Raw genomic sequence first — 21555 nt, 5'->3', positions numbered from 1 at the left:
ATAGATCATTTCTATGAGGCTCCATTGATCATCTCTGGCATATTCTATTGGTAAGAGTAGTTCAAGGCTGTCTAGATTTAAAGGAGAGAAAACTGGCCTCATATCTTAATGGCAGAAGTGTCAAGATTGCAGTCATGTTCTCACTGGTACCATGCTGCCAACAGTAAAACCTTTGGCCACAAATTATTTCATTTCTCCATTGTGCAAAACATGCTTACTCCCCTCATAAGACACCTGAAGTTCTCATCCTGTTATGGCATCATGCTGGGAGCCACACTGGCCTCACTGGATGACAGTCACAGCAAGGATATGGTAGCGTTTGCACAGCTCCTGCCATGAGAAATGTTAGTTCTTATCTGCCCATTAGCTTTTGATCATAGACAGTGAACAGAAGCCAGATGGTCCTTTCAATGTTCTTCCTGGAAGCCCCTTTAGCTACATTACCAAGTTCATGAGCTACATTCCCTATTTTCCGCATTACCACAGGTGGGGCTGTGGCGTCTTGTTAAAGATCACAGAGCTAGTACTTTGTCCTGGACCTATAATGCAGTTTTTTCCGGAACTATAACCTCAGTGTCAATGCTCACCAAGTGAACTTCTGGCACTTTTTTTCCTCTCATTACTATAGAATCACATATGGAAGCCAGGCATATGTAAAGATCAAATCCAGATAACAGAGACTGAGAACACTAAATTTCCCAAGGAATTAAAGATGACTTTTAATTTCTGTTTGAATTCAGAATCATAAAATAATTAACCCTTTAGTTGGTCATCTGGTTAAGAAAGGATGCCCTAGGGTAACAGTGGTGACAATGGATTTTACTGTGACTTCTATGTACAACTGCATAAAGAGCTTGGATCCGACCACTGAACGGAGAACTGTTCTTTGCCCTCCAGTTTAGTTTCTAATTGTTATTGTTGGGTTTAAGCAGTTTTTCAAGTGATGCTAGAATCTGATAAAAATACTGCCCCCCAATTTCTTCTGTATTTTATCCAAAATAAACATCTTTACAATATTCTTATAATCAGTCTTATGTCATTTCTCTTGGGCTCCTGGCTTCACTATAATTCTGTTTTTGAACAAAAACATTTGACTTTTGTTCTTCATAGCTGCCCTTGGAAAGCCTCCAATTTAAAAATGTCAGTCTTTTATGTTCATCACTTAAAATGCAATATCAAAAAGAAACTGAGTCTAAAAGTGCAAAACACTTTTGGTTCCTTTTAATATGGCATGTGCTTCTGGTTAGTCTCCAGGACTGATTTTTATAACCATGCAACTGTACCTTTAAATACTCTTTTGAAGAGATTAAACCATACGGATGACAAATTTCTTGCTCTCCAAATATAAGTGCGAATCTACTTCACGGGAAAGATAAAGGAGAAATGAGACTAAGAGGCGAGCATAAGATAAATGAGGAAGGAACTATGGTCACCCACAGTCACCAGTTTAGTAGATGATCACACAGCACTATGAATGAAAAGTCATTTTTAGGAGATTCTTGTTTGCCTATAAAATGGCGCTGGCCTGGGTCAAAATGAATATTTTGTGGGAGGTCAGTCTTTGAAAAGAACAGATCCTTGTTAGCAGCCTGACACCTCCATTTCTGAGTCCTACAGTTCCACGATATTTGATGCTAGTGTGATCCTTGTTACGTAATTTATATCAAGCCATTCCTCTGGTAAGACTATGTTGATAACTCCCCAGCTGTCCTCAAGAAAACATCCAAACTGCTTATCGGGACTTTGGGGGGCTGCATAATCTACTCCCCAGCACCCGTGCTGCCTCACGCCTCTTCAGTTCTGTCTTGACCCTTCCTTCTACCTCCACAACCCCTCACCCTGCGCCACTAATGAGAAAGGGGCTGGTGCTCAACTGAGTTAACACCTCCAGTCAGTTTATGAGTTACCTCCACTCATGAATTTTGACTTTGTTAACTGCCAACTCATAAGAGGCCGCATTTCCCCCCTAGGAAATCTGGATTAGGTGCTTCTCCCATATGTCCACTCTGTGACCACACTTCTATCCTATCACATTATACACACTGTTACTGTCATTTAATTGTCTACAGCCACACTAATTAGCTTGTTCAGCTTCAAGAGGACTAAGATCTTGAGTATTAGCCACTCTATAGTACCAGGCACAGAAAAATGTTCTCAATACATATTTTCAGAATGAATGGATAGAAAAATGAAAAAAATATATATATTATCAAGGAAAGAATAAAAGCATTTGGAATGAATATACTATTGGTAAGAATTATAATTACAAACAAAGGTGAAGTTAAAAAGAATAATCCTTATTGAAAAACTATTTTCTAAGATTATCTTCTTTTTTTAATAACTATGACATTCACATGATTTGTAATTTATAGCCAAATAGTATAAAATGTATTTTTGTCAAATTCTATATAAATGTGGTCTACCTTACCGAATGTATTTCAAGGGCTGAAACTGTGAGTAGGTGATTTTGCAATTGCCAAAGATACCACCTGATACACTGACAAAGCCACACAGAGTAAGTACTCAATACTTGTTTCAAAGTCTAAAAATAATTTATAGTTGTTATGTGTGGATCTAGAGACTTTGATTTTTGTTTGTATACACAGAATAGAGGTCTTTGTGGTTCCATTGATGTTTATGTTTGATGATCTCTTAGATTTATAAGGTACATATTGTATTTTCTCAGGAGTCAGAAAAAGAAATACACACCATCAGACTATGGTTGCAGAACATGTTACCTCAAGACTTCTATTAGGTCACTAGAGTTCTAGCAGCTGTTTATTGTAGTTGTGATGGCAGCGAGGTAGCTTACCTATGTACCGCAATAGCTAGCAGAGTGCCTGGCACTGAGCATCTGTTCAATGCTCCCATCTTAAATGCTGGAAAATTGCAAGCATTCCCTAAGGGTAAGGGTGTTTTATTTTATTTCATTTTTTAATTAATGTTTATTTATTTTTGAGACAGAGAAAGAGAGAGAGACAGAGCACGAGCAGAGTTGGAACAGAGAGAGAGGGAAACACAGAATCCAAAGCAGGCTCCAGGCTATGAGCTGTCAGCACAGAACCTGATGTGAGGCTCAAACCAACACACTGTGAGATCATGACCTGAGCTGAAGTTGGATGCTTAACCAACAGCCACCCAGGCACCCCAGTGTAAGGGCATATTAATAAAATGGATATTTTTAACAAAAATAGCACAATAACAAAAATTATGATATAGTCTTAAATTGCCCTAAAAGTCCAGTCTAAAAACCTCCTGATTTTGTCCCTGATTCTACCCTTATTGTTTAACTCACATCCAAACTCTCATCTGTTCATAGAGTGGTAAGGAACCTTTGAAAAAGATTTATTAGATCCTAGCCCCTTGCCGTGAAAAACTTTACAGAAAATTCTGTCACACTCCATTGTGCTCTGTGGTGGCTGCATAATTCATGATGCACTCCTGTCCACCACTCTGAGCTCAATTCATCTGCATACTTCAATCTCTCTCTTTTCTTCATAGGACATTATATTTACTGAACTATAGTTATTTTTTTATCTCATTTATTGTGTATCTCCTTTACTACTAAGTATACTCCATGACAAAAACAAACAAAAACAAAACAAAACAAATAAACAAATAAAAAACTCCACCTTGTCTGTTTGGTTACTTCCATGTCTTTAGTGCCCAGAAGTGACTAGCCCATAGTAGGCACTAAAGAAATCTATATTAAATCAGTGACTTAATAATTTAAAATATATAATTGAAATGCAGACATTTCAAGTAAAAATATAAATTCTTATGCTCATTACAAATTAGGAAATTAGTAAGGATGATTTCTGGGGGAGACAGTGGAATATGAGGATCCTGGCCTCACCTCATTCCACAGATTCACCTAGATAATACTCACATCAGTGATAATAACCCAGATAATGACCCAAAGTTCATAAAAGACTCTCCACAGCTAAATGTAGAAAAGAGGCCACATTAAAGTGGGGAAGAAGGACACAATAACAGTCAGGAGCCAAAGTGACCCATGGATTTGTCCATGAGAGGGGGGTGACACCACAAGCATGGAAGAGGGGAGTAGCAGACCCCACACACCAGGCAGCCCAGAAATGGGGGATCCACACTGGGAAGACTGATCCCCATAATGTTTGGCTTTGAAAACTAGAGGGGGTTAACTTCATGAGTTCTTCAGTGGTGCTCGAAACCTGGATCTTTAAAAATCAGTGGCTTGGCTGTGGGAGAGCCAGGGGGCAATAGGAAATTGAGTTCCCACCCTTAAAAAAGACAGTGTAATAATAAGCATCTGAATGAGATGCAGCACAGAAGTAGTAGTTTGAAAAATGCCTGGGGTATTCAGGAAGGAGACTTCTTTACTAATCTCAGAGAGTGTGCTGGGGGTGGGGGGACCTGTAGGAGATTTCTCCAAAAGCAAATGTGCTAGAAGACATCATTTTCCTCCCCTGCCCCCTTAACTGAGATACACAGATACTTGTGGGAAGTAGTGCAGCCTGGACACTCTCCCCCAGTCTTGCTAACAGCATGCCCCGCCCCCATGTTTTTCTGCATACCTGACAGGTCCAAAGCAGAAGTCCAGGGCAAACCTTGCTAGCACCACGTGCCACACTCTCACATACAGAGGTAAGACGTATGGCTGATAGAAATTTAAAGTAATAGTCTTAAAGATATTCACTGAATTTGAGAAAACAATGGAGGACCCCAATGAGACCCTCAACAATGAGATAGAAAACAAAAAAAAGATCAGAAATTAAGAACTCATTAACTAAAATTAAAAACAACACCAGACAGAATAAATAGTAGACTAAAGGAATAAGAAGAATTGATCAGTGACCTGGTGGACAGAGTAATGGAAAGTAATCAAACAGAACAGGAGAGAGAAAAATAATAATAAAGATGAAAACAGATTTAGGGAACTCAGTGGCACCATGAAGCATAATAATAGTTACATTATAGGGCTCCCAGAGAGAGAAAAGGGGGAAGAATATTTATTTGAAGAAATAATAGCTGAAAACTTCCCTAATCTGGGGAAGGAAACTGAAATCTAGATCCAGGAGGCACAGAGAGGCCCCAATAAAATCAACCCAAAGAGGTCCATACCAAGACACACAGTATTTAAAATGGCAAAAAGGAATGATAAAGAATTTTAAAAGCAGCAAGAGAAAAAATGCAAATTAAAGAAAAAATAAAAACACTTGCATACAAGGGAAACTGTATAAGGCTATGGGCTGTTTTTCAGCAGAAACACTACAGGCCAGAGGGAGTGGCATGTTATATTCAAAGTGCTCCAACAAACAAACAAACAGGAAAACCAGAGCCAGGAACACTATCAGTTAATGTTCAGCTAGGCTATTATTCAGAATAGAAGCTGAGATACAGAGTTTCTCAGACAAAAGTCAAAGGAATACATTTAGGAATACCACTAAACAAGTCCTACGAGAAATGTTAAAGTGGACTCTGAGTGGAAAGACATTAAGTAGGAGTAAGAAAAGTAAGAAGAGCAAAAGCAGTAAACACAAGTATATGTATAAAAATCAGTCATGGGTTTCACAAAATAAAAGGATGTATATAATATGACAAGATATGCCTAAAATTTGGGGGAGAGGGGAGTAAACAAGGGGTTTAAACTTAAGAAACAAACTTAATATAGACTACTATATGCAGAAGTTATATATTAGCATAATGGTAACCACAAATAAAAAACTAGTAATGTATATACAAAATAAATAAATAGAAAGAAATCCAAGTATATCACTAAAGAAAGCCAGCAAACTGTGAGAGGAGAGAGCAAGAGAAGAAAGGGCAGAAAACTGTAAGTACACACCTATCAATAATTACTTTGAATATGAATGGACTAATCAAAAGACAGAGGGTTACAGGATGGATAAAAAAGCAAGCCTCATCTATATGCTGCCTACAAGATACTCATTTCAGAACTAAAGACACATGCCAATTGCAAGTAAAAGGATGGAAAGACAATTATCATGCAAATGAAAGTGGAAAGAAAGCCAGGGTAGCAATACTTTTATCAGACAAAATAGATTAAAAAAATAAAAAAGACTGTAAGAAGAGACAAAGAAGGACACTGTATAAAGGGAACAATCCAACAAGAAGATATAACAATTGTAAATAATTATGATCCAACATGAGAACATCCAAATACATAAAGCAGATATAACAAACATAAAGAAAATAATTGATAGTAATACAAGAAAAATAGGTGACATTCGCATCCCAGTTACATAACTGGGTAGATCATCCAAACAGAAGAGCAACAAGGAAACAGTGGCTTTAAATGACTCATTAGACCAGATGGATTTAACAGATATATTCCAAGCATTCTATCTTGAAAGATACACAGGGAACATTCTCCAGATGAGATCACATATTTGGCCACAAAACAAATCTCAGCAAATTAAAAAAGACTGAAGTTATACCATGGATCTTTTCCAAACAAAATGATATGAAACTGAAAACCAACTACAAAAAAAAAAAAAAAAAAAAGATATGGAAAGAACATAAATGCATGAAAGATAAATCATATGCTACAAAACAATGAATGAGTCAATGAAGAAATCAAAGTGGAAATCAGAAAATACATGGAGACAAATGAAAATGAAAATATAGTGGATCTAAATATTTGGGATGCAGTAAAAGCTGTTCTAAGAGGGAAGTTTATAGCAATACAGGTGTCCTTAGAGAATAAAAATCTCAAATAAACAACCTAACCTTAAACTTAAAGGAGTTATAAAAAGGAGAACAACAAGAAAATCCAAAAGCAGAAGAAAAATAATTTAATAATAAGATTAGAGTTGAACTAAACAAAATAGAAACTAAAAAAAGAAGAAAAAAGAGGGGAGAGAGAGAGAGAGAGAGAGAACCAGAGAGAGATGACTCAAACACACAAAATCATAAATAAAAGAGAACAACTGAAACCACAGAAGCACCAAAACATTCTAAAAGAATATTATGAAAAAATTATATACCAACACATTAGACAGCCTAGAAGAAATGGGTAAATTCCTAGACACATATAACCTCCCAAAACTGAACCAGGAAGATATAGAAAATGTGAACAGACTGATTACCAGTTTTAAATTGAATCAGTAAACAGAGAAAACAACCAAACAAAAACCCCAACTCCCAACAAGTCTAGGACCAGATGGCTTCATAGGTAAGTTCTATCAAATATTTATTTTTTTAAGTTTATTTATTTATTTTGAGAGAGAGAATGAGTGAGCATGGAGGAGGAGCAGAGAGAGAGGGAGAGAGAGAATCTCAAGTAGGCTCCATATTGTCATCACAGAGCCCTATGTGGGGCTTTCTCATGAACCATGAGATCATGACCTAAGCTAAAATCAAGAGTTGGATGCTAAACTGGCTGAGTCACCCAGATGACCCTCTCCAAAATATTTAATGAAAAGTTAATACAAATTCTTCTCAAACTATTAAAAAAAAATTTAATTTTCAAATTCAAATTCAATTTATGAGGCCAGCATAACCCTGATACCCAAATCAGATAAAGATACAACAAAAAATATGATGAACCCTAAATATTCTATCAAAAACACTACTAGAACTGATAAAGGAATTCAGTAAGGTTGCAGGATACAAATATATAAATAGTGGTTATCAGAGGGGACTTGGGGAGTATGCGTGGAATAGGTGAAGGGGATTAAGACCACACTTATGATGATGAGCACTTAGTAATGTACAGTGTAATTGTTGAATCACTGTACTGTGCACCCAAAAACTAATATAACACCATATGTGAACTATACTGGAATAAAAATTTAAAAAAAATAAATATATGAAGAAGTGGATGTTACTGTAAGTTACACCTTCATAAACCTGACTTTTCAAAGGGATGTTCAGGGAAAAAAAAAGAGAGAAAATCAGTAAAAGTGTGAATATTATTATCTAGATCAACTAGATAAATGCAATGTAATCTCCATTTAGTACTAAAAATTACGTCAAAATTTTATTTTTAATTTTGAAAACAGTGAAAGACTTAATCTCTTTAGGGTGTTTGGGCTGATGTTTTCTATTTATTTTAGTATATCGTTTTGCAAAGACTTTTGTTAGATCAATAATTATAAAATTGGTTTTGCTGAGACTCAGATCATACATTTTATTTCCTTGAATATATACATTTATTGTCTGGAAAACTTACATAAAAATAGTTTCTCCAAATGTAACATCTGTGTGGTTAGATATTTAAGCACATTAATGTGTGTAACAAATATAAACCTATAAAGAAGGTATGAAAAATATTCCATATGCTTCAGGAATATTATGTAGTAACTTAGGAAACTCTGCAGGAGAAAAGCACAATTTCTATAGTAGTCATTAAAACTAATTTAACACCCATATTAATATTTATACTAATATTAATAGCAGTTATTAAAACTAGTCTAAACCTCCATGATTTTGGGCCAGTCTAGTTTGGATACATGAATCAATAGAAAGTAATAGAAAGCTCAGAAGTAGAAACAAGTGTGTGGTAAATGGGAAAGTAAAAAATATTCAGTAAATAGTATTAGGCAACTAGTTATTCATTTGGAAAAACAAAAATAAAATAAAATGCTCCTTCCCTGTTAACATTTACATCAAAATTAAATCTAGAAAAATTATTATAAGATGAATTTGAAATCACACGTCTGCCAGTATGTATTTGTGAGGCCGACAGAGACTATTCATGCTCACAATATATACGTGTTGCTCTCTTGCTATTCCTTGGATACTCTAGCAGTTCCGTAGTCCATGTGAATGCACATTCTTGCTCCAAAAATGTGAATGGAAAAGACTCATACAACTTCCAGGTAAAATTGGTTAAGGGCATTGTAAAAGGTCCTGAATGATGATCCTTCCTTCTTTTTGCTGGTCTAATAACTCTGGGTGACCTCAAGCCCACAAGACAGTGGGACCACAAATGATAAAGGAGCCTAATCTGGGTCACCATTTAAAGATGAATTGTCTAACCCACATTTTGATCATAAAATGAGTAATAAATCAATCATCATTATAGTAATCCCTGAAATTTCAAGCTTATTTTTTAACAGCAGCCTAACCTAATCAAAAATCAGTATAAGTACTAAGTTCTGGGTCATATTATGTGCCTCCTGAGCTAGCAGTTCTAAGGGAAGGGAGTGGAAATGAAGACATTTGTGTGTGTTGTTCTCTGAATTTAATAAGGTATGAATAAAGAAATGTGAGTTCTTGAAAGAATTGGCCAGGATGTCAGTAGAAATACAAAGAAATAAAGAGAGTTCCAGAATTCAGGCCTTAGGGAATTGAAAATTTCTCAGTGATTGGATTTTCAAATCATTCGAAAAACAGAGGCTGAGAAAGCTTCTTAACTTAATAATGTGATTGAAGTCAATAGCTAGATTAAAAGAGGCTTTTCCATTCAGAGCTTTAGTCTCAAAGTAGCTTTCTTTCATCTGAAACAGATGAAAAAGTGGTAATAGAAAGGTAAAGTAACATAGAAGGACACTTGTCACAAATCAGAGTTCTAAATGTGACTCTGGAATATGAAACCAATTGAAAGTAAATAGAATAAAAACTATCCATATTTTTAAGGGAACTTTTTTGCCAATGAACTCAAAGGCTCAGATTAAAAATTGCTTTGACATTTTAACACTTAAACATACCTTTATGGCATTACTTCACACCAGATACAAAAAGTAAGTACAAACTGATCAAGTCCTAAACTAGTTAAAACAATAAAACTCTTATTTAAATAAAAAACAAAAAAAACAAAAAACCTCAAATGTAAATCTTCATGACCTTGAACTAGGCAATGATTTCTTAGAAATAACACCAGGGGTTGCTGGGTGGCTCAGTAGGTTAAGCATCCACCTCCTGAGATGGAGCCTGGTGTTGGGCTCTGAGCTGACAGCTCAGAGCATGCTTGGGATTCTTTCACTTCCTCTCTCTTTCTGCTCCTCCCTTGCTTGCTCTCTCTCTCAAAATAAATAAACATTAATTAATAAAATGAAACAACACCAAAAGCACAAGAAAGAAATATCAAATAATTTAGACTTAATAAAAATTTTTACTTTTGTGCTTCAAAAGATACAGACAATAAAATTAAAATACCACACAAGGATTGGGGGAAATTATTTACAAATCATCTATGTAATAAAGGACTAGTATGCAGGATATATAAAGAAAACTTGGAACTCAACAAACAAAATGAAAACTGGCCCAACTGAAAAACAGCCAGATGATTTCAATAGCCATTTCTCCAAAGGAAATATACAAGTAGCCAACAAGCATATGAAAAAATGCTCAATATCACTAGTTATTAGGGAAATACAAATTAAAACCACAATGAGATAACACTTCATACACAATAGGATGGCTAGAATTTAAAAAGATGGATAACAATAAATGCTGACAAGGAAGCAGAAAACTTAAAACCCTCATACATTGCTGTTGGGAATGTAAAATTATGCAGCTGCTGAAAAAAATAGATTTTGCCCATTCCTCAAAAAGTCAAAGATAGAATTACCATATGACTGATCAATTCCACTCCTATGTATATATCCAAGATAATTTAAAATACATATTACTATAAAGTCATGTACATGAATTTTCATAGCAGGATTAATAGAAAAAAATGGAAATAATCAAAATATCCAGTAGTTTATGGATGGATAAAAAAAAGTGATATATTCATATAATGGATCATAATTTAGTCATAAAACTAATGAAGTACTGATATAGCCTACAATATGGATGGACCTTGAAAGATTAAACAAGATGAAAGAAAACAAACACAAAAGAACGCATATTATATAATTCCATTAATATAGAATATTAGAATATGCAAATATAAAGAGAGCAGAAGTAGATGAGTGGTTATTAGGGGCCAGGGGAGGGGATAATAGGGAAGAGCCTGTAATGAATATGGGTTTTAATTTGGGGTAATGTAATATTCTGAAATGAGACAGTGCAGATGATTGCGCAAGCCTATGAATAGAATCCACTAAATTATATACTATGAAATAGTAGACATTTTATGTATCATATGACATCACGATATTTTTTATGAATAGAAGGTAGCTAGTGGGCCTTTATAAGCTGTTTCATCTTGAGAAGAATAAAAAAAGGCTGAAATTTAATAATCATGCTGTACGATTTCTCTACTATCATCGTCTGAGCCTTCCTAAAACGTGAGTACTCATAGTGAGTGGGGCCATAAGGGAAAGCTGTAGAAGTACAGCTCTGGATAAAGGATGCAGCAGAAGAGGGAAGAGGGAGCTCCAATGCAAACCAGTGCTCACTCACCAACTGTAGACCCTGGCACACAGTTTCATCTGCCTAGAGTAAAGGGTGCATTTCCTAATTAGTACAAAGGTGTTATATGGCTGAGCTTTAACTAACAAGAACAGTGGGGAAAAAGGAGGTATCTGCTATTTCAATATCATGGTAATGTATATTTCAGTGTAAGGACAACTATTATAATTATGAAAATTGAATGATAGCAATTTCAGGCAAGTCATCATTCAAATATTTGATACAGATATGTATGTATCTTCCTAAATGACTTATTTAACCCTAATTCATTACAATTAATTACCAAAATGAAATAGGTCAGCAAAGATGGCAAAGAGAGTGGGGGTTGGAGGGGCTCAGTTGGTGAAGCATCCAGCTCTTGGTTTCAGTTTAGGTCATGAACTCACTGTGAGTCTTAGCCCTGCTCTGGCCTCTGCACTGACAATGTGGAGCCTGCTTGGGATTCTCTCTTTCTCTCCCTCTCTCCCTGCTCCTCCCGTGCTCATGCTCTCTCTGTCTTTCTCTCAAAATAAATAAACTAAAAAAAAAAAAAAAAAAAAAAAAAAAAGGCAAAGGGAACTAAATGGATATATTAATAAACATTAAAAACAATCTGCTTTCAATTTTCTTGGGATATTTGTTACAAGTAACATCCATTTCTGTATAAAGCTTTCCCATAAATATATGTAAACATTAAATATGTAACAATTTATAAATAGTGAGTTGGGCATATGCACAAAAGTAATAGGATATCCCAAGAGACAAAATATATTGCAAAATATAAGATAATTAAGTATATTTTAGGTACAATTGTTGGTTAAATAGGTCTGATATTTCTTATAAAAGCTTCAGATTAGACTAAAATTTACCACTTTAACCATATATAATGAATTTCATCTTTATACAAAATGTGTTGAGTAAATAAACAGTATGAGTATTCTCATTTTTAAAATTTTCTACACTTTATTTTTTAAATAAAATCGGGGTGAAATGTGAAAACAAATTATTCAACAATTTTACTAGCATGTCAACAATTTGCCTAAAAAGATGTCAACTTAAAACTAAACTACCAGCTATCTGTCTTTAAGACTGGCAAAAACATCTCGCATATCTTCCACAGGAGTCATCTTGGGTTATAAGACAATATTTTGGGTGTCAATCTACAATGTATGAAAGTGAATTCTCAAAATATCAAAGCAAATTGTACCTCTAAATATTTTCTGGTTGATATAGAATGAAAAAAAAATAACACAACTTTGCATACATACCTCTGGGTGAAACTGGGTTAGGGACACAATTTGTTTGTTACATACTGATGAGTACTTGAGAAAGCTGAAAAAAGTTGATTGAATATTAAAATTATAATGATTGATTCAGGGTGGTAAAGAAAATGAGTTTTATAGTAGCTAAAAATAGGTTTATATTAGTTAACTGAACAAGCTCCCACAAAACCATTATGAAGGTAATTGCCAAATATAGCTGGTAAAATCATTGCTACATAAAGGTGTTCTGACACACTGGCTGTAGGATATTTGTATAGCAGACACTGTGTTTAAAAAATAGAGGTAATTAATAGGAAACTTATTTTCCTAAAACATAATTTTAATTAATCATTCTATGTGCAAATTAAAAATCCAATACATTGCCATATTCTCTAGTTGATTTTGCGCCAAGATATAACTGGTAATGACCAAAGGAGAAAGTTACCATGGCATCCTCACACAACTCTAACAGAAGGGCTATCAGTGTTAAAAGGGAAAAGATTCTTAACTTCTAGTTGGGTGTTCGGATAGTAACATATGCCAAATAAGTGATCTTGGCATGGCTGCTTTGGTTTCCATAGAGAATAAAAATGTGCTCATCTGGGACAATATTTTTCCTACTTTCCCTCAATTTCTATTGCCAATGAAAGAATGTCACCAATCACCATTTTTCTGGCGCTTAATAATGGTGACTAACTAATACAATGAGAGCTTTCTGAAACTAAGATGTTATTTGAAAAGAAATATTTTTAGTATAGCAATATTAATAGCCTGTGAATTCTTTCTCATCCTGTTTCCAGCCTTTGAACACATCACATTACCAACAATGAGGACAAAAAAACAGAGTGTCTAGTGAGACACTGTGATAACTAATGGAACCATCTAGAAATATGAATGCAGTTTTAGCATACTTATGGTCAAATGCAAGGCAACATTTCAATATCAATTTATTAAAAAACAGCTTATAGATTTCTAAGTGATTTGTATCAGAGTCAACTTAGAAGTATTACTGAAAGAAAGAACCATAAGAAAATAATTTCAAGAGAGGAATAAGCATGGACACAAAAGGAGCAATGTACTGATACACGTTACATACAATTACGGGACCTGATGACAAACGGCAAATGCCTATGAACAATGATTTCAAAGTGTTGTCCTATGTCAACAGAACATGATCATAAAAATGTTTCCAGAGATTTTTATTTATTTCTGAAAAAAATATTTTCATATTCAAATAAGATAGGCAAGGATTGCATTTAAGAAATTAAACACATTTCAGTTTACCAGAGTAATTCACAATTGCTATAATGTGTTTTTAATGTGTCAATATGCACTGTAAATCTTCTAGAAGGAGATAGAGTAAGTACCATTTCCCAAATACATTAAACATCAATTTAGGAGACTAGTGTTCTACAAGCTTTTTAAATTTTTAAGTAAATTCTCTTTAAAAAATGTCCATTTTTAAAAATGATGGCAGTTCTCATTTTACGGAAGAAAAACTAACTTATGAAGGACAATTATTCTATACATGAGTATGCAAATGAAAAAAAATCAGAACTTTGAAATTTAAAGTTTTATCATGTTCTTCTAAGATATGTGAAACACTTATCCATATTAAGCAATATGCATTTCTTGAATATTGTGGAATTTTTACTTTCCAATTTCTATAATCAAAATAAGAAATAAGTCCATATAGTACGTCCAGAAGAATTTGAACCCTCAGAATGTACACAAAAGTCACAAAAGCTACAAATCGAAAACAAATATCAATATAAAGTAGAAGCTTTATATTTTCCATCAAAAAATAAATATTTTTTATTAAGTTTGTTTATTTGAAAGAGAGAGATAGCATGAACAGTGAAGGGGCAGAGAGAGAGAGGGAGAGAGACAGAATCCCAAGCAGGCTGATGATTGTCAGTGCGGAACCCCAATGTGGGACTCGAACTCATGGACCATGAGATCATGGCCTGAGCTGAAACCAAGATTCTGATGCTTAATAGACTGAGCCACCCAGGTGCCCCTAAAAATATAAATATATTATTAAGCAAAGTTTAACCACTCCAGATGTCTTCTGAGGTTCTTTAGGATGTAAAATGTGTTAGTTAACTTCAATACCTTATCTAAGAGTTTTACAAATTCTCAAGAGCTTTAACTCCTCTGTTCATTTCTTACTATAATCTTATGATGATAGTACATTGCACCCATCTCCTGCCTTGAGGGTATTCTTTTTCTGTCATCTGTTAACACTGGTAAGAAGCATAAAGCCCAATGAAGAACTTGCAGCTTCACAAGGCACTCCTACATCTACGGACTTGAAGATACAAAAGAAAGCTATATTATGGTGTCACCCTGCAAACAACTTAAAATGGGTTAAGGGACATACCTACTTTTAAAGGATCTTGGGCCATACCCACCACTACAGATACTTCACTGCATTATCTCTGTGGGAACACAGTCTAACACTTTCTTCCTATGACCCACTTCTATTTTTCCCCTCAACTCCTGCCAACTTCCAAGGCAGAGTTGGTCCTTGAAAGTTAACAACACAGTCTCATTTTTAAAGGTTTCATTTTTTTTAAATAGTAGCTTTAGGTTTGCAGAGAAGTGGTGATGAAAATACAAAGATTGCCATGTATTTCCTGTCCCTACTCATGCAGAACCTCTCCAATTATCAACATCCCCCATTAGAGTGGTACATTGGTACAATCGATGAAGCTACACTGAGACATCATTATCACTCAAATTCATAGTTTATGAGGGTTCACTCTTGGTGCTGTGCATTGTCTACATTTTGACAAATATATAATGATATGCATCTGCCATTATAGTATCATACGGAGTAATTTCACTTCCATCAAAATCCTCTTTTCTTTGACTGTTCATCCCCTCATCCCTAGATCCAAGGCCTTCACTTTTACAATCAAACAGACCCATGATATATATTCCTAAATAAAGACAATTTTCTCCTCATATCAATGCACTGTTAATCTTACTAGAGTAAATCCTAAAGTAGATAACACACTAAGTATACCATCAGATAAAACATAAGATAATAAAACACGAGATACTGTGTTTTTAAAAGAACAGTGATAACTAATAGGGTAATTATTCTATCTGCAAATTAAAAGAATCCAATACATTGCCATCTTCTGCACTCCAAGTATATAATAACTATAGATAAAATATCACTTAAAAGACTTACAGATATCTACTTTCAGCTACGATGGAAAATAAGTATCAAGTATAATCCTTCCACAAAACATGAGTAGAAAACAAGAGAAAAGGTATGTCAGCTACTTTTAGATATTTGATAGTAGGCAGAGCAAAACTCCAATTTCCGAGAAAACAACAACAAAAACAACAGATGAAGTGAGTCTTGTGATCATAATGGTTTTCTCACTGAGACATTTTTGGGCTGCAGGGGCATGGGTGGAAAACCCTACAGAAAACAGCACACTATTCTTAGATGGAAGAAATTGGAGTTCTCAAAGCTGAGAAAGATAGAATTTGCAGGTAGAAGTACCAGAAAGGAGGGAACTATAGAGAGAGAGCTCCAGACATCTACTAGATACCCTCTTGAGTCTTTGATGAGCACTAGACCATTGAAATGAAATAGAACAAGACAAAAAGCAAACATAGTCAGAGATATGACATAGTGAGAGATATTCAAATTATGGACAGTAAGAGTGGAGAGTAGTTAATGATCCCCAGATACAGTACAGACCCCAGAGAATGAAGCTTTATTAATAAGCTGATATAGAGGGAAGATTACCCTAGACATATCCTAGCAAATATTAAAATAGGTAAATCAAATTAATCTGGAAGTCAATTAATCTCCTGTACATTAGCAAATCCCAACATTTTTTAGGGAAGTCAGCAAAACTCATATACTGCATAATGTAATATAACTGTCCAGCATCCAAAAATAGTTATTAGAAATGTTAAATGTACAAAACTGTGACCCATCACAAGTAAAAAAAAAAAAAAAAGTACTAATATAACCAGACACATAAATAGCCAAAATGAAAAGAGAATTTATAAAACCAGTATAAAACATCAATTAAATACAAATATTTAAAGGAAAACACGGACATAATGAATAAGGAAATGACAGATACAAAGTTAAAACAAATTTGGAGTTGAAAAAGTACTTTAAATGAACAATTCTCTAAGTGAAATAAACACCTGATTAGTCACAGAAGAAAAAAAAAATCAGTGAACTAGAGTTAGTGATAGACTTAACATCTTAGCAAACAGACAAAAACACACACAAAAAGGACAAACCTCAGTATAATCTTAAGCAATGTAACACACACGGAAATGGAGTCCCAGTAACAAACAAGGGGAGGGTACACCAAATATTTCAAATGAAAATGTCCAGAAATCATCCAATTTTGATAAAAATGATAGGCCCATAGATTCAAAAGCAAAATATATTAACATGCTATATGCAACATACCTAGGTATACACACAAATAGCACACACCGAAGCCCTTCATGATTAAACTGCATAAGCTGGTGGCTAACTGGAAATCTTAAAAGTAGTCAGAGCAAAATCATTCACATTCTTATGAGAAGAATGGCCGATTGTCCCATCTCAGTAAAGGAGTCTCATTCCTCTGCAGAGTTATCTGGCTACAACTTCAAATTAGGGAGAAAATACTTCAATGGACAATATCAATGTCCTATTCCTTAACAATTGGCTATTCAAAAGGGTAAAAAATAATAATAATGACAAGAAAACCCCAAAAGTAATGAAAGGAAAAGCAATAGTTTTGCACTGTCTGTAAGACTTAACACATTTTATCATTTAATCATCGCTTTCTCCAATAATGATAGTACTCTTAATGAATCAAACTGAAATGGTCTGTAATATAAACACCAGGTTCAGTAGGCACATCTAATTGCCTTTTATCCTTCCAAATGTATTTTCAACAGTCCTGTGATTCAAAGATACAATTAGACTGCTTATTTTTCATTCTTTGAAAGAGAAGGTCATATTTTCAGCAGAGAAGAACAGTAATGATTTTACATTTTTTTTTGTATCTCTAGTAGGTTTCACCTCCTACTGACCCCTAATTGCAAATAAAATCTTTACAATGCATTATGGGCCAGAAAATTAGATGGAATATGTATCCTCATTGGCAATTGCTACATTCAAGAATGGCCAAAACTTTGTATCTACATAAAAACACCTTTGATATGAAAATATTTACTGCAGAATGCCACTTAGAAAATTCATACATGCTGTAGAAGGAATTTATGCAAGATCGTTAAGATTCTGATCATGCAGCATCTCATTCTCTTAATTCTGTATCTATGGTTTCTTGTGTAAGACTTTTTTTAAAGCTAAAAACAACACACAAAAATGAGTTCCTTTTGCAAAATTTAAAAGATTTAAAACCATCAGAAAATGAGTAACCTTCACACCACACAAAATGAATTTCTACACATTGAGTGCATATAAATGGGAAAGAGCCAAAGGTAATTTGTTTTATTGTTGCTTTCTGTTTTCTCTTTTGATAATTTCTAAACTGCATCTTAGATCTGCATATGCTTAAAAATTCCTAATTGATTTTAAAGAGACCTGTAGTTTTTGTAAAGAGAAAGAATTATAACATCAGAGTTTTGCAAAAGTATCAAATTCAGAGAGAATATGAATTTATTTCAAATTAAGTAGTCAAGTACTTATGTGAAATTATAAGGATTTTTTAGAGAGGCAAGGAAAATATTTACATTTTACACAACTTTCAAGAACAGGCCATGGTATATCTTATTGAAGAGTGGAGTAAATACCAGAATACTGAACATGTTCAGTTAAGAGCATAAGTCTAAAATCAAACAAACAAAAAAGTATTCAGTTGACTCTGTCATATAGGGTAGAATATTTGTTCTAGGTGGTACCTTATGACTAGCTGGTAGACTGCCCCATTTCAACAGAGGGGTCTCAATGTTTTCGCGGGCATTTGGTAAAACTGGAAACAAGGAGGGGCGCCTGGGTGGCTCAGTAGGTTAAGTGTCCGACTTTGGCTCAGATCGTGATCTCGCGGTTCGTGGGTTCAGGTCCCGCGTCGGGCTCTGTGCTGACAGCTCAGAGCCTGGAGCCTGTTTTGGATTCTGTGTCTCACTCTCTCTCTCTGACCCTCCCCTGATCACGCTGCCTGTCTCTTTCCCAGAAATAAATAAAACATTAAAAAAAAAATTGGAAATGAGGAGGAGGACTGATGCCACCACTTCAACTGGATTATGCAATAAATCTGAGAAAAGTAAATGCAATATAAAGATTTTGAGGAAGAAAAAAATTATCAGTCATGTATATTATTTCCTGTGTGCAAATAGAAAATAATCATTTGTAAAACTTTTAGAATTTAAGATTTTAACAAGGTTGCTAGAAGTGTAATATAAATATTTATTACATTAGCACATATTGCAATAAAATATTATAAAATACTTTGTTTTTCTTTGATTTACTAAAGCATATGTGTGTTTGCATGTAATTGACAGCAGCACATATATGTTTCTTAAAATACATATTTTCTCAAAATAACATCTATTTATATGGTAACACATATGCTATATATAATGTATTACATATATAACATATCATATAACATAGAAGTGTCATAAATATATTTAACAAATTACATACTACACTTGTTTTAACATTTTATTAAAATTTATTATATTAACCTAAAAAATAAAGAAATATACCATGGTCATAGGTATATTTTAAATATCTCAACTCTTCAAATTGACTAATAGAGTTCATATAATGCCCATTTGTCTCCCAAATTTGAATGAAGTCAATGTTGAGCTTGAGAAATTGACTATACAATTTACATGAAAAAACAACCATGAATAAGAAAGATGCTTCTTCGAAAGGGTAGGTGACGTAAATAAATATTTTAGCACAAGAATAGAAAATGAAATCACTCCTACAACAGGAAAGAGAGCTAAAAAATAGAACTATAAACATATAAAAGCATAAAAAAAGTCATCTTCATAAATGGGATTTCAGCAATTAATTTCCATTAAGGGAGAAAATGAAATTGGAATTTTATGTATTACAAATTTTTCAAATTTTCCAAATGCATAAAAAGTGAAATATTGGAAGCAAGATTCTAAAACATTTGGAAAAAATATATGTACATATATTTATTATATCTGGGTAGGAAAGACTTTTTTAACTGGGACCAAAAGAGCTCCCATTTTAAAGTAAGTGATTGATAAATTTGGCATTAAAACAGAAAATATCTGGTAAGCAAATAGACTATAAAGAACTTTCTAAAAAATCTACATAAAAATTATTTGCTTAATGTGTAAGTGACAAATGATATCTATAAGCTGTAATATAATCCATAATATGCAAATGTATATAAATAATATACCATATACTTATATTGCTAGTATAATATAATAGAACATAAGATATATCTCCTGAGTGGCACAGTTGGTTAAGCATTTGACTTGGTCCCTGCTCAGCTTATGATCTCAGAGTTTGTGAATTCAAGCCCTCCCCCACTGCTCCCCGCCCCCGCCCCCCCGCACTGGCCTGGGTACTGATGGTGCAAAGCCTGCTTGAGATTTGGCTCAGGTCATGATCTCACCATTTGTGATTTCGAGCCCTCTGATGGGCCCTGTGCTGACAGTTCAGAGCCTGGAGTCTGGCTCAGATTCTTCTCTGCCTCTTCCCTACTCACTCTCTGTCTCTCTCTCTCAAAAATAAATAAAGAAAAAAAAATTTAAACATGATACTTGTCCTATAGTCTCTAATTTCTTTTTACAAATTTTGACCAAGGTTTATTTTATGATGCTATTATAAATATAATGCAAATTTAAATTCATGTGTAAGTAATTTGGAAATTTGCATCATGCTACTGCTACTTAATACAAAGCTTGCTCTTCTACCAAAGTTCTAAGTAATTTGGCTTACAGTCTGTTATCACGAACATCATAATATCAAGATAAATTGATGGTCTTTTGTGTATGGCTCTTCATGAGATAAAAATTCTGAGGATTAAAGCAGCTGACTATGATCTGCAGAGGGTACAGGCAGGGAGAACAGATCACCTAATGGATTCAGACTTTCAAAAGCAGATGGTGCAGGCCTGGTATGATTTCAGTTGGTTCTAAATGATTTCCTAAATAAAAGGTTAATCCGAATGTATTTTTTAAGGCAGGAAAAACTATATGTAATTATATAAACTACAGAGATAAATCTTCTGATCATTATGAATTTTTTTTTCTTGATTTTCTTGGTTTTTTTGTTGTTGTTGTTGTTTATTTGTTTTGTTTTTATCAATGAGTTACTTTAACAGAAAACTAAGAGAATAATCAATAAAAAGACCTTAACGGGAAATAGGGCTTGCCAGTGGAATAAAAAACAAGAGACTAACATTAGTAATTGTCGGAGGCCGGCTCTGGCAGATCCAGGGGTCCCTGAAGCATGGACGGTGTTGGCAAGGGAGGTAGTGAGAGAACCCTGAGATCCTTTCTGATCACCAGGCAGGCATCTCTGTCCTGTTGGTTTTGGTGTCTTTATTTATAGGTAAAATGTTAACATGGCATCAGAAAATGAAATTTTTACAATGGATAGCTCTCTGTGATAAAATGCTTTTGGAAAATGTACAGAAACAGGTTTTACAGAAGTCTTCTTGCAGAACTGCCCTAATTATAGTGAGGTTGAGTAACTAAGAAAATAACAAGGTGTTCACATTTTAATAATGCGAAGATTAAGTCATAGGTTTGTAGATACTCTTATCCATCCTCATCACAGGTGCCAGGGTAAGGGAAGGTGTTTATACAATGTAGGCCTTAAGGAAGGGGCTGCTATACACCATCAGTTAGCAAAGGTGTATGTACTAACTTATCTTCTGTCCTTCTCTCTATGTTAGGCTCTTTGTCTCCAGGCAAGACTTGATTTTCCAGTTATATTCTTTACAGCACCGGAGAGCCAACCATACCTTTAAAGAGTTTAGCTTATTTCCCATACATAGAATAGCCTCTT

This window comes from Hyaena hyaena, unplaced genomic scaffold, assembly GCF_003009895.1.
Source record: "Hyaena hyaena isolate Hyena2069 unplaced genomic scaffold, ASM300989v1 scaffold_338, whole genome shotgun sequence".
Lineage (NCBI taxonomy): Eukaryota > Metazoa > Chordata > Mammalia > Carnivora > Hyaenidae > Hyaena > Hyaena hyaena.
This window is presented reverse-complemented; position numbering follows the sequence as displayed.